Here is a 16,504-nt window from a genome sequence, read left to right as displayed (position 1 = left end):
TATTTGAATGAATCTTTACCTTTGTTCTTTTCATTTGGCTTCAAAATTTCATAAATTTTAAGCCAATAGTCTGTGCCATTTTCCTGTATGTCACTGATATAACATTTTCTTTGAACACCATTTTTATAAACGGAAAATATTTTCTCTATACTTCTTAGTATAGATTGGGTATTTTATCTCCTTTATATTCAACATCCCCAATTATTTTCCTATATAACTTTGTTGTTATCTTTTAATCTACTCTGGAAAATAAATATTTCTTCCATACATTCTTTTAAAATCATTTTAGAAATCTTGTTTTCCAGGAACAAAAAAATGCAATTTGCGGCAATTTTTTTATGCTAGTGAAAAAAGTTAATTTTCATTTTGTCCAGTAAATGGTCACAGTTTACACAGTTTAATGAGACTACCTATGCCTGACGGATGTTGTTAAATTATGTAAATCTCATAATAGGTTTATCTGGTAATATGATCAGAATAACAGACAATGGTTTGCTTGATGCCCCATGACAAATATCACAAAATGTTAAAAGAAGCATACTTTTAACTCTTTTCTTGTGGTACAAAAATTAAAAGGAATGTTTTACTATACTGTATATGCATAACCTTTACATTCAGCTTTATTCTCCTTTTTGCTCTAAAGGAATTATTGCCTGCCTGCTCATTCTTAAAGAACTTGAAAACTAAGAAAATTTACATCTCAACAGTAAAGCTTATATATAGGAAAAAAAGAACCAGACAGGCCCAGAAACTGTGAACAGCCCACACTCAAATTTTGCAGTACTCCTGAGAATAGAAAACCCATGCTCTCTGCATGATGAGCATTTGAAAGTTTAAAGCTTAAAGCCCAACTGAGAGTTCTATTGTCTAAGGCAAACACCAGTGGGCAGATAAGGCAGTGGCTGAACTAAGGTGATTTAAAGGATCCCGAAAGATAGCCCCTGCCCCCCCAGCAAAAATGTTTCCCAATAATGCCACCACATCTGAAAATATCTAGTGTTATCCTAAAATACAGAACCTACAAATGTTACCTTATAAAGCAAAATGGACTTGGTAGATGTGATTAAATTAATGACCTTAAAATGGAGAGATCATCATTAGTTACCCATGTGGGTCCAAAATATAGCCACTAGGGTCCCTTAAGGCAAGGGAGATAGGACTACTGACAGAAGAGGCAACATGGCGACTGAAGCAAGATGCTACTCTCTGACTTTGAAAATAGGGGAAGAGGCCAGGAGCCAAAGAATGCATGAAATGAAGCTCTAGAAGATAGAGAAGGCCTAGAAACAGACTCTCTTCAAGATCCACTGGACAGAACTCAGCCCTGATTTTGGACTTCTAATCTCCAGAACTGTAAGACAACAAATGTGGGTGGGTGTGAATTTTTAAGCCACCAAGTTTATGGTAATAGCTTGTAAAAATAATAGGAACTTAATAAATAATCACATGAATGATTTAGTCACCTGAATCCCATACATCCATGTGCATTCTAATTAGGGATGGTATTAGGAAGCAAAAAGCAGGAATATAGAGAACATTGGGTGGAATTTTTTTCTGCACTTAAAATGAAAGCCTGCTTAAAAGATGCGGGTTTGGGCAGGACCAACTGAGCGTAGCATAATTTTTATCCCACTTCTTAGAATTTTGTGTCTTATTTAATTCTGTTCTAACATACATTACCACTTTTAGCAATATAAATTCAACAATATAGACAACTTTTGACGTGACAGCAGGAAAGAGTTCACTTTTTTGTTTCTCCCAGAGCATTACATAAAGAACAGTTTCTTACAATAAGAATGAAAAAAGGAAATACTCTAGCACTCTTCCTTTCCAAAGCAGTGGGAAAATGACCAACCTACACTGGATATTCAGATATTTTTCCTTTTCATTTGTGTCAGAAATAAATACCTCTACTGAATCCACAGGGGTTGTCACCAGACTTTTTGTATACTATATTCAAAAATGACACAATGCTTCTGAAGTTGTATAAAAGAAATAAAAGAATTCTAGTTCAGCCAGAGCTAATGATCAAGTTATGAAGGTAATTATATCCTTATTGTAACCTAAATATATATTACATTACTATTCACATTAGTTTGAAGGTTTAAGATATATATATGTACTTATATATTTTAAGCCTTTCAAATTTACATATCAGAAATATAAAGCAGTGCTTACAAAGGGAAGATGCTGAAAGGAAATAATTGAATGCAATTAATCAGGAAAGCTTCCTGGAGGAGGTAAACTTTAAGATGTGTTTTAGTCAAAAGAGAGCCATTGATTGGCCAAAGGAAAACAGAAAGTTCTACAACTGCTGGATCCAGTGCCGAGAGGTATAACAGTCCTGTCACACAAAGCTAGGGATTTGCCCACAAACCAAGATGTAGAAATAATTCAAGTGACACCTCTGTTGTTTGAGCTGGATATAGCAAGCAGCAACTGAGTACATTTTAAACCCCATTATGGCTCTTTGTTTAATGGCAAGTGTGAAACACCTCTGCTAAATCATTCCTGGCATAATCAATGTAGTCACTGCCGTGTCTAACTGCATTTTCATGGCTTTGCTGCCTTAGCATATTTCCAGAGTTATTCCTTCCTCTCCTTCACCAGTGCTCCACTAAAATGCTCCAGTAATCATCCTCTACTGAAATTGAAGGCTGTGTCCTCTTCAGAATGTTCATCTATGCCGACGGCCTTCTGAGTTTAATGGCATGTAATTACTGTTCCCTCCTTAAGCGGTGTAACTTCTGTAACTGTAAAAGTAAGCAGTATTCTGCCAAAATCCCTTCCCTTTAGGAGAAACAGGAAAGTGAAGCAAGGTTATTGGTACCCATGCCATACAGAAAGAGACTGACAAAACCGATTCATCCACTTGTCTGCAGGATCAAATTAAAGAAACAAGCCAAGGCTTTCCTTGAGACTTGACCCGGCTGGGGCAATGTGAAATAACCTTATCCCTCATCTGTGTCAAATGAAACAGGGTTGTTTTGAGAGCGAGCCAAATTTGGGCTATTTGTTTCTGTTAATATAATCAATTATTATGACAGTTCATCGGGTTGGGAGTGAGTGAAATTTCTAAGGATGCTGGGTCTATAAGAATTCAATTACGAGTAGTTCTGTAGATTAGTGTCAGCACACTAATATTAAAACATTCGTGACCTCACTGCATATAGATATATCCAAGTGTAAATGTCAGTCGGTCAATACATATGTCAAGCTCCTACACAATTTTTATAATATTTAGGTAGATTCTCTACTGATAAGCAAAATAAAATAAAATAATAAAATAAAAAAACAAAATACAATATTTGTAAAAACATTGACAAATATGGTTAGTGGTATTTTTGATAGATGTTGACTATCAGTAAATGAAAATGCTAAAGAATATCCCCAGATATCAGTAAAATATTTTTAAGTGAATAAAATATATCTACAGAAGAGTGTAACTGTATTCTAAATATTTGAATTTGAATGTTAATTTTGATAATAAAATACTTCACACAGAATACACCTACTAATGAAGAAAACTTTAGCATCCTCGGGCTAGCTCACACATTTTGACATATTTATCCGACATAAAGAAGACATTAACGTCCTCGGCTTGCCAAGGATACTTCAAAGCACAACTTTCACAGTAAAGCAATGATTAAAATTTCCAAGTTTAGACTGTTTCACACAATGGAAATGTATCTCAAATTGCCTCTTTCCCTATATCAGTCAAATTGTATGTATTTAAGGACATTTCCCCCCCAGATTAATGCAGTTTTTTTGTTGTTTTGTTTTGCTTTTTTTTGGTAGCAGTCATTGAAATAGACTGCTCAGATCTCCCTTTAAGAGAAGCTGCCTAGGAAGACAGTTTATTGACTGCCTCCAAATGCCACAACTTTGAACCCACCACAGCCAGACCACTCTCACATAGTCAATCACTGAACAATGGCAGGGGTGGAGGAAGGTAATAGAACCACCACCCACCTGAGTATTCCTACAGGATAAGAATCCCCCGCTAACCCACAACTTTAGCCAGGAGACTTGCCATCAGCCTGCCTGAAACTCTGGGCCCAACGCTTAATTCTGAGGCTCTTCCTAACCAACCCTTTGTTTGCTCACTTACAGTTGATATGTGGGTTCTCACCCTACCTACTATTATTCCTGTTCCCTTAATCTTCCATAGACATTTACCCCATAAATCTCCTGCAGATCTCATTCAGTCTTGGGATCTGCTTCCTCGAAGGCTCAGACTGAACAGGTGGTCTCAGGATTAGGGTGAAAGAAGGAGTAACCCTATTCATTATCAGTCTCAATGATCTCCTGCTGGACACTGAGTTTCCCATCTCCATAATTCTTAGCTACGTAGGGTTAGAAGCCTCTCCTCAAGAGAGTACACTCTTGCCATGGGACATAGCAAGAGTTTCATTGAATTATAAGCTGTAGCTGCTACCAGGGAATCATGGACTTTTTATGCTCAGAGAGCATTTGACAAGAAAAAGTTACCATATAGGTAGGGTAAATTGCCTGGACAGCAACAGGAGATAGGGCTTTTTTTACATACTGGGGTCAGGGAGAAATACATGTGAAACCCCAGCAATCCAAGATGCCTCTTGGTAATCCTTGACCCCATGGTAACTGGAAATAGACATCAGAAGCAACCTGATATTGAGAAATGTTTAATTACCAAAGGTTCAGACACTTCCAGAATGAAGATTTGGGTCATATCCTAGGTAAGCTATCAAGACCTGCCCAAGTAACAAACAAGGGTGAAGGGAATTTACAATTGGGTGGCAGGTGATTCATTTCACTAACTACTAACATCCCTTTTTTCTTTTTTTCTTTTTTTTTTTTTTGGCTTTTTAGGGCCACACCCATGGCATATGGAGGTTCCCAGGATAGGCATCTAATCAGAGCTGTAGCCATCGGCCTACACCATAGCCACAGCAATGCCAGATCTGAGCCATATCTGAAACCTACACCACAGCTCACAGCAATGCTGGATTCTTTTTTTTTTTTTTTTTTGTCTTTTCTAGGGCCTCTCTGGCAGCATATGGAGGTTCCCAGGCTAGGGGTCTAATCAGAGCCATAGCCACCGACCTACGCCAGAGCCACAGCAACATGGGATCCGAGCCACATCTGCAACCTACACCACAGCTCACAGCAACACCAGATCCTCAGCCCACTGAGCAAGGCCAGGGATCAAACCCACAACCTCATGGTTCTCAGTCAGATTTGTTTCCGCTGTGCTACTATGGGAACTCCTAATGTCCCATTTCTACATTTCCTCTCAGGAGTAATGGCTCATCAGAACCACAGAATGACTGCCTATCTAAGGGGAGAAAGGGAACTCTGAAGCTCAAGGAGACTGATATACACAAAGGGGTGTCCCATTCAGATGTCCCTTCAAGAAAATCTGCTGTGGGAGCCTAGATGGTTGAGAGCCTTCAGCTGCCACAACTCTAGATGCACCACAGCATTCATGCCAATCCACACTTCCTCTGGGTGGTCCAGCCAATGACTGAGCTCTGCAGGGTATACATGAACCTGGTCATCTCTGCCCCTTGTGGATTACTCTAGCGGGCAAGTTTTATCTGGGCATCCATGATTAGGTTGGCTAAAACATTTTCTGCTTCACCATGAAAGTTTTTTTTTTTTTTTTTTTTGTATAATGATCATAATCTTTCACAGGATTTCCATCCCACAGCCCAAGCACATCCCCCCACCACCCAAACTGTCTCCTCCAGAGACCATAAGTTTTTCAATGTCTGTGAGTCAGCATCTGTTCTGCAAAGAAGTTCAGTCTGTCCTTTTTTCAGATTCCACATGTCAGTGAAAACATTTGATGTTGGTGTCTCATTGTATGGCTGACTTCACTTAGCATGATAATTTCTAGGTCCATCCACATTGTTAAAAATGCTGGTATTTCGTTCCTTTTGATGGCTGAGTAATATTCCATTGTGTATATGTACCACATCTTCTGGATCCACTCCTCTGTCAATGGACCTTAAGGTTGTTTCCATGTCTTGGCTATTGAAAATAGTGCTGCAATGAACATTGGAGTACATGTGTCTTTGCGAGTCATGGTTTTCTCTGGATAGATGCCCAGGAGTAGGATTGCTGGATCAAATCGTAGTTCTATATTTAGTTTTTGGAGGAATCTCCATACTGTTGTCCACAGTGGTTGCACCAATTTACAATCCCACCAACAGTGTAATAGGGTTCCTTTTTCTGCACACCCTCTCCAGCACTTATTGTTTGTAGACTTTTTGATGATGGCCATGCTGGCTGCTGTAAGTTGGTACCTCAGAGTGGTTTTGACTTGCACTTCTCTAATAATGAGTGCTGTTAAACATCTTTTCATGTGTTTTTTGGCCGTCTGTATGTCTTCTTTGAAGAATTGTCTGTTTAGATCTTCTGCCCATTTTTTGATGGGATTGTTTGCTTTTTTTTGGTATTGAGCTGCAGAAGGTGTTTATAAATTTTGGAGATTAATCCCTTGTTAGTCGCTTCATTTGCAAAGATTTTCTCCCATTCTGTGGGTTGTCTTTTTGTGTTGTTTAGGGTTTCCTTTGCTGTGCAAAAACTTTTAAGTTTGATTAAGTCCCATTTGTTTATTTTTGTTTTTACTGTCATTACACTAAGAGGTGGATCCGAGAAGATGTTGCTGTCATTTATGTCAGAGAGTGTTTGGCCTATGTTTTCCTCTAGGAGTTTGATAGTGTCTGGTCTTATATTGGGGTCTTTAATCCATTTGGAGTTTATTTTTGTGTATGGTGTTAGGGAGTGTTCTAAAGGAAGAAGTAAAACTATTGCTATTTGCAGATGACATGATACTACACCTAGAGAATCCTAAAGACTCTACCAGAAAACTGTTAGAGCTCATCCACGAATTTGGAAAAGTCACAGGATACAAAATCAATACACAGAAATCAACAGCGTTTCTATATACTAACAATGAAAAAGCAGAAAAGAAAATTAGGGAAGCAATCCCGTTTACCACTGCATCCAAAAGAATAAAATACCTAGGAGTAAACCTACCTAAAGAAACAAAGACCTGTACTCTGAAAACTACAAGCCACTGATGAAAGAAATCAAAGACAACACAAAGAGATGGAAAGATATACCATGCTCGTGGATTGGAAGAGTTAATATTATCAAAATGACTATACTACCAAGGCAATCAACAGATTCAATGGCAATCCCTATCAAATTACCAAGGACATTTTTCACAGAACTTGAACAAAATATTTTAAAGTTTGTTTGGAAGCACACAAGACCCAGGATAGCCAAAGACATCCTGAAAAAGGAAAATGGAGCTGGAGGAATCTGGCTCCCGGACTTCAGACTATACTACAAAGCAACAGTTGTCAAAACTGCATGGTACTAGCACAAAGACAGAAATATAGATCAGTGGAACAGGATAGAAAGCCCAGAATTAAACCCACACACCTACAGCCAACTCATCTATGACAAAGGAGGCAAGAATATGCAGTGGAGAAAGGACAGCTTGTTCAATAAGTGGTGCTGGGAAAACTGGACAGCCACATGAAAAAGAATGAAATTAGAACACTCCCTAACACCACCATGCAAGTTTTTATACTCAATGCTTTCCTATCTTGATTCCACATGTGGTCTAGAGATCTTTTTCCCTACTTCTGCCCGTTCTTCATGTTTTACAAGCATCCCCACAATAAACATCTTGCATATCCAATCCAGTCTTGGCTTCTCAGAGGACATAAACTGACACTATTTTCTTACTAAAAAAACAAAAAAAAAAGTGCTGTACTTTAATTGATCTAGCATACCACAAGCAGATATGCTGCATAACTTTCTTTCAACAATATCTTTCAGTCACTATCTGTCCCAATTTCTTTGCCTTTCAATGTCCTGACACAATCTATTCAAACTTGAATATTCTTGTCAAAAATCTGTTGCTTTAATGTGATTAGTCTTGTTTCTGACCTTAAGTGGAACTCACTACTTCCGTAAATGTTCTTTGTTTTTCACAAAACGTCTCCTCCAAGAATTTTTTACTGATGATTTGAAAACATATTTGTCCTTTTCTGGATGTTTGTACAACCTACAAGTTTATGCTAAAAAATCTGATAGAAGCTTACAAATTTTTAATTTGTGCATTAAACTTTTATTTGTGAAATTAATTAGAAAATTAGAAATTAATTTTCTCTTCACAAAATTGGGATCTTTTTAAATATATGTGAAAGATTGGTTTTAATTCAAAAACAATTCTTTTTTTGCAGAGAAACACTGACAAACCCATAACAGCACAAAGTAAAAAATAACTATCATACTGAATATGATTTTTGATACTTATTGTATTTTTCTATCTATACATAAATACATAATGTTAAATACATAACTACGAAAATGTAGAATTTACACAAAGAAATTTTGGCTTTTTTAAACGTAATATAGGCTGTTTGCTAACTGATACTTTTGCTAAACAAAGTTTTATAATGTTCATTAGCATTTTGTGTTTAAAAGTTTCAGAAGTACTGCAATTCACTTAACCAATTCTGTAGTTTTGGAAGTTTATTTCTAAATAATAAAAACTGTACAAAATATGCTCTTATAGAAACATCTATGATTTTTTCCCTCAAGATGAATTTTTAGAATTATGGATCAAATTTCTTTATATATTTTTAAGGTTCGTGATGTATGTTATGAGAAATATGTACCACTAGAAAAGTTGTATCAATTTAAATACTTTTAGTATTATTTCATACTGTAGTAACTTTTTTCAATTTTACAGATGTGTTTTTGTGTTTTCATTCATATTTACTCATTTCTTTAGTAAATTAACTTTTTTTCTCAATTATGCCATTTCCAAATTAAGGGGGGAAAAAAGAGAATGGAATTTGGAATTACTCAAGTTTGGGTTTGAGTTCTGGTTATGACATTTACTTGTTATGTGACTCAGAGCCAATCACTTTAAGATTCTTTAAGATTCAGCATCTTTAAGACTTAGGTTTTTCTTTTCTGTAAAATTGAGATAATATTTACATTTTTGAGTGGAGGTGATATGACATGAGTTAAGGAAAAATTCTGAGTACACGGTCTAGCATATAGCAGGTGTTCAAAAATACTAAGTATTATTGGCTATGGGAGAAGTTTCATGGAGAAAACATGAGCACAGTCACCTGTGAGCTAGAGCTGGGCAAAGTCTCCTCACCCTTTCACCAGTCACTAGACTTCCTTGCACCAGAAGCTGCCTCAAGGACTCATCTTTGAGATAGCAATGTATTGTTGACCATCCGGAGGTTTTGTTTTTATTTTGTGTGTGTGTGTGTGTGTGTGTGTTTGTAGGCAATTCTATGACTTTTTCATTTAAGAATTCAGCCTTGTGAGTTATAATTAGATAGCCCTAGTCCCTTTTAGAATGAAATGAACCTTAAACTTTTTTGAAGTTTTAGTATTAAAGTATATAAATTTTATTATAAGAACTGAAGTTAGAATCGTTTTTTAAAAATTATCTCCAAAAAGTTAACCAATTATCTGTTTCTTTTATCTTGTATTTATTTTACTTGCCTCAATTTATTTTTCTTATTTTATTACAGTAGTTATCCTGTGTGGTATTCTTTTATCAGGTTTGGGGGTTTCTTCATAATCTAGGGAAATTCTTAACCAATAGTTATTAAATATTCTGTCTCATTCTCTGATAGCATTCTAGAATTCTATTTACATGTATTGTTAATCATTTGATATTGTTCCAGGGCTCTTGGATGCTTTTGTTTTGTTTTCCCTACTCTATTTTCTCTGTTTCAGTTTGTGACATTTCTATAGATTTGTCTTCCTATCCACTGATTCTTCCCTCAGCTCTGCTCAGCTGATTAATGAGATCTTCAAAGACATTCTGCATCTTTGTTATATTTCTCATTTCTAGCATTTTCCTTTATTTTCCTTATAATTTTTTATCTCTCTGCTCATCTTGCTTATTGCACTCTCTCCCTTAGAGACTTTACCATATTAATCATAGTGAAACAATTACTTTACATACTTTTTCGTATAGCTCCAACAACTTTAATATCTGAGTCTAGTTCTGATGGTTGTTTGGTCTCTCAAATTGTGATGTATACTTATTGCCATATGGTGTGTTTCATTTTTTTAATTGATATCTAGACATCTGTGAAGGACAATAAAGGCTTAGAAAAGACTATTTTTTTCCTCTGAAAAATGGGCTCACCTTTATTTCAAATAGGCCTCTAATTCTCGAATTTGTGTTCATTTAGTTAGGAGGTATGCTGCCCATATTTACACAAAGCACATCACAGACTTCAAATTTCTTTTAGCAATACCTTGTGTTTAGGCTTGTAACTTGTCTTGCGTTGTTTTGCTTGTTTTTTAAATATATTATCTACACTTAACTTTAATCCATCCTTTGCACCATACCTCAGGGGTCTGTTCATCCAAGTTACTTGTTAGTTGCTATCCTAGTAGTAGGGAATAGGAGAGCATTCTATGTGGTTCTGATAAAACCTCAGGCAGATATCATGTCCTGTGGGTCTGAAGGGTTTAGTTTTCTCAGGGATTTTTTTCCTCCATTGGCCTAGCAGATATTCCTATTCCTCTTGCAGTGATGGGGAGTTTTTCCTCTATTCCCTTTCCCTAGCTGTAGATTTTCTCTATGCTCTTAAAACAACATTTGTTTACCCTTCTCTTCCCAGAATAAGAATTTTATCCCTTGAAGCAATAAAAGTGAAAATGCTCCAGTGTGGTTCTGTACCCTTTTCACAGCTGATCCCTTCTCTCAGGTTTTCACTACAAGGGAAGCTTTCTTAGAACACGCCCATTTTTTGTGTGTCATTGTGATCATCTGATGAATTTCGTGCAGGAAAATCTATACGAGAATGTAGATAATTCCTATTTTGCAGCTACATTTGCAGTGCATATTTGACAACCCTCCATCAATTTATCAATCATCCTACCTGAACTCTGCTTACCAGTATCAGGCTGCTTCTTGCCCTGGTAAATGAGAATGTATGCTTCACATCTCCCTACAAGTGATTGTCTCTATATTTTGAAGTAGTTGATTATCTTGTGACTTCAAAATTTCATGGATTTAACAAAAATCATGTCATTTGTTGTCAGGTCATTTTTTGTTGTATGGTTTGGAGCAATGTCCTTTCCAACCCTCAACATCCCTAAATGGAAATCAGAATTCCAAGATCTATTATTTTTAATTATTACAACAAACTATATAAAGAAAAGATTATAAAACAGTACATACGCCAATAGACTGGGTTACTATAACATTATTATTTACTTGAGGTTTTGTTGTTGTTGTTCAGTCAGTAACCAAATGTTTGTTTAGTGACTATTCTGAACAAGGTTCAGTCCTCAGTAACTCACTAGGCTATATAAATAGCTTTTGTAAATCTGAGATGACATATATGAAAATATTTTAATAGCTAAAACAAAAAGGAAAATATGAAGCTCAACATTTCATCCATTATTAAAATATGGACTATATGACAAAAATGGCTCATTTGATTCAAACCCATCTTTGATAAACAAAATTGTGGGAGTTAAGTATGAATTAAGTTTTATATATTCATCTATTATGAAGGTATAAGAGCAAGGACTTTCAGTTTTTTACTAATTATTGCCTAAATATACTTTGAGGAAAATGACAATAAGAACTCTGGACAATTTGAGGATTATTAAAATAATAGTTCATTTTTACTTTTCAAATAGATTTGCTACTAGATAATAAAATGTTGCTTGAAGCCATTTTCTAAATGAAAAATTTTTCCTATTCCAATCATCAAGGGTCTTTGATCTGTCTGTGCCATCATTATTGGACAAAGATTAAACATCCAGTGAGTCAGGACACAAAGTCAAATGTCATAGAAGAATGCTGTTTAGGACATGGAAGAAAAAAAATTGAGAGAAAAATATAGTCATCAGTCATATTTAATCCAGGGAAATTATCTGAGTAAATTGGATATATCTACCCAAAACACCAAGCATACATGTGTATTTTATCTTAAGTTTGATGGAAAGCAAAAAGCTTTCCAAAAGCGGCTAGGGCACTTCAAAAGAAGGAAGTTTTATCAAAAATAGACTACACCCTAAGAAAAAGCAGACATGAGTAATTTTATCATGCTATTTTGTCCTAAATAAATGTCTAACCTTATTGCTTAAAGGTGACCAAATATTCTGTACTTTACAAGCAAAACCAGGTCTGGGTCAGCCTGTAATCAACTGTCATTTGGTCAAACCAAAAACAGAATGTGGCTTTATGTCTGAGCAGTGTATTTAATTTTGACAGCCCAACTTCTTAGGGCTTCACTCATCAAAAACTCAGCACATAAATGCACTGCCTACAGCCCTGCATTGATTGTCAGCACAATTAATTGCCAGGAAAACTGCAGTTTTATTAAGTGTACGGTACTAACAATAAAAACATCACTATTTATAGCACGGAACATGGTAGGATATCTATACAAATAAAATATAACAATAATAAACAAAAGGCCAGCCTGTAGACCTACAGAACATCAGTGAATTTGTTTTAATGCCAAGCCACAACAGGATACTCAAGTGTCCCTGGACATAAGATACTGCTACCTCTACCAAAAGACAAGAGGCTTTGTGATTTCTGCTGATTTCTGCAGTGTAAAAAGTGGATGTTGACCAGTCTCTTAAGAATTATTTCTTATAGTTTTAAATATCCCTGCCCTTATGCCCAATTAGAGAAATGCTATCTGGGCAGAAGAGAGAAACATCATATAATCAAATATTGTAGAATATCCTAGAAATTAATCAGTGATGCATTTTCAAAGAAGATACATCTTGATGCATTTGGGGGGATATAAATAACATATTAGTGACATGGAGGAAAGTTCAGTCTGGCCTTAAAGACTGAACACTCTGCATTACCATTTCTGATTAGGGTTTGAAATAAAGGGGCAGTAGCTTTTTCAATATATTCTCATTTATATAGATATGCATTACTGCAAGGTTACAGTAGAGTTGAATAAATTTTAGAGGCTAACCCATTGAGAAAGGAAAGGAAAGGAAGAGGAAGAAGAGTTAGAAACTAGGACACAGTGAACACTGTATGAAATACTTGAGGACCAATGGTTACCTGCAACACAGTATTAGTTTGCTCTATCACACACAAAAAAATGGTAATTAGTGCATCCCACAAGGCCATACAATAAACTGTGTATTCACTAGGAAGTCTTTAAAAAATAGTAGGTACATTAAAGCTTTAAATGAGAAGAAATAACCATGTTTTTATCACCATTCTTCAGAGTGATAGTATGATGTTCATGGAAGTAACATGTGCAAGTCCATTGATCTTGGCAGCAGTGATGCTGGGAATCAAACCCCATCCTGATATCCTGGATCCAGTATCACACAGTACTTTGTGTAACATATAGAGGCAATTGAATTGCTTAAGACCACTTAATTGTGAGGAGGGTTAACTGAGTTGAAATATAAGCAGACATTTCCTTTATTACATACAGAATAGCTGCTTAGCTAAGTGCATCACGTGCATTATACACTTAAAAGAAGACCTCTGGTTCATGCACCGAGTAATTTAACATGAGACACCCAATTCACAGTTAAGGGTAAAATGCAAGACCCCTTGCTGGTTGGTGACAGAAGCAGAATAGATCTATCTTTATCCTTTTTCCTCTAAGCTGTATAGCATAAAACAAGCCACTATTGAACAAGTAACTACTGTTATCTGATTTCCCCATAAACCATAACAGTAGAGACATTTTTAGATAGAGAAAAATATCAGAAAAATGCAAAAATGAATTGAGGTTCAAAATTTTAAAAACTGCTTTATCTTGTCACATCACAGTAGTACAAAACTCCTTAGTACAAGAAAGCCGTATCTTACTCATCTTTGTAGTCTCTGCACATGATAGCAATTACCACTTATTGGCAATTCTTTCTAGTAACCTAGATCATTCATTCATATTTGTCCACTAAAATTGAGAATTTTTCAAGTCTCTCGTCACAAAATAAATCTTCTGGATAAAAGATTTCCTTAAAAAGAATTCCTTTAAAGTAATTTGGAATGTCATTTTGCAATTATCATTCTGCTTGTTTGGATGGTGGAGGAGGTGAGAAGAAATCCATAATGTCTATAATAAAACTCATTTTATTATTAGTTATATTTATAACTCACTTGGGGGTAGTCCTAAACTACTCTCTCACTCATATACAAAATAAAAAATATAATAAAACATAGCTTTGAAAAAAGAGGAAAAAAGCTAAGACAAATAACACACACACTACCCGACATTGGATTTATTAAGTCATCTAAACTCTGGCCACCTGATCTAGTTCCCAGTTTGGACAACAGTAAATCTCCTGTGACAAAAGTGAGAAGAGATTTGGTACAGACAGAGCCAAACTATAAATATGTTCATATTTTTTTCTTGGATGACCATGTCTAAATTGAGATAGAGACCATGTGAGACATGTCTCAAAATGTTGAGCCACTAGCAAATTTTAACACAGCTGCCTCCACTGGTTGAACATCAGGAAAATGTCAGTCAATGAGAAATTTGATTTTCAAACATTTTCCACTCAGTCATTGGCTAAAATCAAGGGTTTACTTTTTTCTGGGCATTAGGCTGGGTGGAAAATAACATGGTATGGTCCATGCACTCGCAAAATTTAGATCTTCCATCTAGAAACACTTTAATCTGTTCTAAACTTGAATGCTAGCTTAGTCTGTTACTTTAAATCAAGTATGTATATACTCGACATACATAAATCATAACATATAATATAAATTATACATTTATACATGTGCATGTAATATGTGTATATATGTATGTGTATGTATTTTATTTATTTTTGAGGCTTGAGGCCATATAGCAGTCATAGCTATGTGATCTTAGGTTAATTACTCCTGACTTCAATTTTCTCATTTATAAATTGTAACTAAGACTATTTTAGAAATCCTTTGTGAGAACTGAGTGAAATAACATTTTCAAAGTGCTTGTCACATAGAGGATATCAATAGCTTCTGGTACTTTTCTTGAGAATTATGGTTTTGTAAGAGTTAAGCTTTTCAGAAGCAAAAAGACCTCTGGTAGATAGCTGGTTTCAACTGGTTAAATTTAAAATTTTTTTTGAAATGACTCTGTTGATGTTAAAAAAAGGCATTTCAAGGTATTTTGATTAATTTTATAACTTAAAAGAAATTCTGCAGATAAAGAAAATATTGTAGTATATTTTGGGTCTTCAAACTGTTCAGAAACCAACACATTTCATGACTTTGTGTTTGTTTTACTTCGTTTTGTTCTTAAGACAGAACAACTCATAGTATATGAATCCTAGGAAGCAATATGCCTCCAGAAGCCATTTTAACCAAAAGCTACTCAAATTCTCTGTACAAAACCATATCCAACACGTAACAAGGAGATTTTTCTTCAACTGCTGAATCCAGCTCTTTCAATAGCCATATTCTTGTTGCTTGAAGGGTCTTATGCTGAGAAATGAGAAGCAAACAGTGAACTGACCTACCACAAGGTGGCTTTAATTGCTGTAAAATTACTCCACTAACCCCCTTCCCTCACTTAAACTGTTAGGGCAAGCAACTATGGAAGCAAAACTGAATAAAATCTTGTCATTATGAAACTATAACATAGGGCAGATGTTCATCATAACATATTAAAAAAAACAGATTAGTATTCATTTCGTGGGTGCTATTTTCTTATTTCAAAAAAAATAAAAGAACAATTTCTAAAAACTTTATCTAAGAAATGAGATCCTGCTGTGTAGCACTGGCAACTCTATCTAGTCACTTATGATGGAGAAAAAAGAATGTATACATGTATGTGTGACTGGGTCACCTTGCTGTACAGTAGAAAATTGACAGAACCCTGTAAATGAGCTATAATGGAAAAAATTATAAAATTTAAAAAAAATATATCTGTAGCCTTCCATAATGGACTTTCCATACTAATCACAAGAACTGTGATGTTCAAAATACACACAACAGACAGATGACTCATATTACGATCTCATTAAAGAAAAGACAGGACTTATCTGAAATTATATTAGCCTCCAAATGGTGAATTTTTTATCCCCTTTGAGCATTGTAATGCCTTTCCTTCATCATAGGTTGCCCTTTTCAGTTGTGTGTTGAAACGATCTTCTCATTTTTGGACTGTCCCTGATGGATGTTTTTGGCAGACGGGAGGAATTGCTGTCTGGAATCTTTGCTGAGCACCACACTCTCCTTAATGCTGGAAGACATCCGAGTTGTACATCTGTTACTCATTTACACCATTGACCCAGAAGCTGGGTCAGAAGAATAAGATTAGAAAAACCAGGTCGGTAAGCCTTTTTTTTTTCCTTTTCTTTTCTCCTCACTTTTTCCATCATTTCAACATATAGGCTTTTGGCTACCAAGCCATAGATATATTAGCTATAACTACTGCTTAAATTATTTTCTCTTAATCTTTAAATAATACTGCCTTTTTAAACTTTTTTTTTCCAAATAAAGTTTTAATTTTATAAC

General features: G+C 35.4%; 1 long non-coding RNA gene across 3 annotated transcripts in view; it reads right to left on the bottom strand.

Moving 5' to 3' along the window:
- LOC106506349 (uncharacterized) overlaps positions 1-16,504 on the bottom strand; it is a 411,165-nt gene that overhangs the window by 249,887 nt on the left and 144,774 nt on the right. The window contains exon 3 of one of the 3 annotated variants that reach the window (XR_014829257.1): positions 13,780-16,229. The exons of the other annotated variants lie outside the window; for them this stretch is intronic. This is a non-coding gene — a long non-coding RNA (uncharacterized LOC106506349). Of the gene's footprint in view, positions 1-13,779; positions 16,230-16,504 lie in introns of those variants that run through there. 3 annotated transcript variants of the gene reach the window in all.

The sequence above is a fragment of the Sus scrofa genome, chromosome 15 (genome assembly GCF_054392235.1).
Source record: "Sus scrofa isolate SSC_HxYL_T2T_F1_AM1 chromosome 15, Sscrofa_HxYL_maternal_Yorkshire_Landrace_v2.0, whole genome shotgun sequence".
Lineage (NCBI taxonomy): Eukaryota > Metazoa > Chordata > Mammalia > Artiodactyla > Suidae > Sus > Sus scrofa.
The sequence above is the reverse complement of the archived record's forward strand: the minus strand, read 5'-3'. Positions and strand labels throughout refer to the sequence as shown.